Here is a 2827-nt window from a genome sequence, read left to right as displayed (position 1 = left end):
CTTCTTTCATGTTAGGGTTCAGCCTTCATTGGTGTTCCCTGGAAGGTCTGTGCCCTTCCTCCAGGAGAATCTTATGCATGCAGAAAGCTGGGCTGATACCCTTTATATCTGCCATGGTCCAACCAATGGCCGTCTTGTTATCCTTTAGTACCTGCAAAAGCTGCTCTACCTGCACATCTAGCAGACAGGATGATATAATAACAGGTAAAGTCGAATCAGTGCCTAGAAATGCATACCTGAGATGATCTGGGAGTGGTTTCAGCTCCAACTTGGGTGGTTCCTCTATTGATGGCATGGCTGGAAGAGTGACCCTTTTCTCCAACTCCAGGGACTCGAACTGAAGTTCCCTTGACCAAAATCCTCGGCCTTCCAGTGCCATTACCCATTCAGCTAACCCCTCGCCATCCATTTCGTCTAAGTTTGTCAAGCATGCCTCCAATGGGTCCCCCACAGTCAGGGCCCTATCATCCTCTTGCAGAATTACATCAACTGCTTCCACTAGAGAGCAATTTGCATATTCGCTGGGTCTCTTCATTTATTGTTGAACGTTGAATATGACTCCTTCATCATTCAATCTCATTTTAAGCTCCCCAGTTTCACAATCTATCAGTGCTCTCCCAGTGGCTAAAAATGGTCTCCCAAAAATAAGGGGTATCTCCTCATCCACCTGACAGTCCAGAATCACAAAGTCTGCAGGGAACACGAACTTCCCCACTTGCACCAGCACATCGTCAAGAATACCTGTAGGTCTTTTCACAGTGCGATCAGCCAGTTGGAGTAACATCGAAGTCGGCCTGGCCCTGCCGATGCCCAATTTGGTGTATATAGCCAGCGGCATCAAATTTATGCTGGCTCCCAAATCACATAATGCCTTTGCAAAGGCATAACTCCCAATGGTGCACGGAATAGTGAAGCTACCTGTATCGGACATCTTTTGGGCTATCGGTTTTGCCACCACTGCGCTGCAGGTTTGTGTTAGAGTTACGGTGGATAGATCTTGAAAATTAAACTTCTTTGACATTAAATCTTTCATCATCTTGGCATAACTGGGCATCTCCCTCAAGGCATCCATCAATGGAATATTCAACTGGATTTGACGCAGCATCTCTATAAACTTTTTGTATTGGTCTGCCTTCTTTTACTTGACCAGTCTCTGAGGGAAGGGTGCAGGGATCACCCTTTGCGCAATACTGCCTGGCTTCTCTTCGTTAGGAGTGTCTGGCACAAGAGGTGCCACCTGTTCTGCAACTTGCTCGGTCTCCTTTTCTTTTCCTTTACCCTCCTGACTCTGCTCAACCACTACTTCAGTGAGTTCCGCTGGCTGTTCTTCCTCTAATGGCGATGGAGTAGCTGGTGTAGTGTTCTTGCTGGCCTGTGCAATTTCCTGTTCTCGATCTAAATCTCTACCATTCCTTAAACTGACTGACATCAGCTGATTCGGGTTTTGCTCCTTGGGATTAACATTTGTGTCTGCAGGTAAAGTTCCTGGAGTGCGGTTGTTCAATACCATGGACAGCTGACCCAGCTGTGTTTCAATATTCTTGATGGCTGAATCATGGACTGCCAATTTTTCCTGCACTTTGTTATTTGTCCCAATAAGTTGTTGAAGCATACCTCTAATTTCCACCATGTTGTTGTCTTGCTGCTGAGGGGGTGGTTGATAAGCCAATTGTTGCTGATTCTGTTGTGGATAACCCTGTGGTTTCTGATAAGGTACGGGCACTAATTGATTTTGAGGGTGCATACCCCCAGGCTGCTGCATATTAGGCCTGTACTGCTGATTATGTGGCGGTCTCCACCGTTGTGCTCCTTGTCTCTGGCCCCCATAATTGTTGACATAGTTCATATCTTCCCGGACCCCTTGGTTTTCGCCTTCTCCGCTCCATGAACAAACATATGACTGATTAATACATGGTGTACATAATCCTCCATTCGTTGTATCAACAATGTGCACCTGTTTTGTACCCATCTCATCAATCTTCTTTGTTAGTAAGCTCATCTGGGTTAGGAGTGTGGCCATGTTTTCTTCCTGTGAATTATTGGGATCCAATGGAACGGAATGTGTTATGGGTGCTAGTGTTGCACCTCTAGTCATCCACCCCGCATTTTGTGACATCTTGTCTAAGAGAATTTTGCACTCGGTAAATGTTTTGCTTAAGAACGCACCTCCAGCTGAAGCATCCACATTAGCCTCCAAGTTATCAGTTAGACCCATGTAGAATCTCTGGCCAAGCATCTGATCCGGAATGCCATGATGAGGACACTTCACAAGCATCCCTTTAAATCTCTCCCAAGTTTCCTGCAAGGACTCCGTGGACTGCTGCCTAAACTGTAATATGGCATCAATTTGCTGTGCAGTCTTGTTAGGTGGGTAGAACTTGTTCAAGAACTGCTTGACTAATTCCTCCCAAGTGGTGATAAAGTTGATCGGGAGCGAATTTAACCAAGTCTGAGCTACCCCGGTTACTAAAAATGGGAATAGGAGCAACTTGATAGCTTCAGGAGTCACATTTGGCTGCCTTTGGGTCATGCAAATTGACAGGAAATTTTTCAAGTGTTGTTGTGGGTCTTCAATGCTTGACCCGGAGAACAATCCCTTATTTTGTAGCAGATGCAGCATATTGTTGGTGATTTGGAATGTCTCCGCTTGAATTGCAGGCACAGCTATAGCAGCGGCCAGATTGTCAGTTGTAGGCTGTGCCCAGTCATAAAGTGCAGCCTCTGGCACAAGAGGTGCCACTCCCCTGACTTCCAGGTCAACTTGCTCATTCCTGTTGTTTCCGTTGGCGTTGTTCACGTCACCCATATCAAATTCGGGTTGGTTCGT

This window comes from Nicotiana attenuata, unplaced genomic scaffold (assembly GCF_001879085.1).
Source record: "Nicotiana attenuata strain UT unplaced genomic scaffold, NIATTr2, whole genome shotgun sequence".
NCBI classification, from domain to species: domain Eukaryota; kingdom Viridiplantae; phylum Streptophyta; class Magnoliopsida; order Solanales; family Solanaceae; genus Nicotiana; species Nicotiana attenuata.
The sequence above is the reverse complement of the archived record's forward strand: the minus strand, read 5'-3'. Positions refer to the sequence as shown.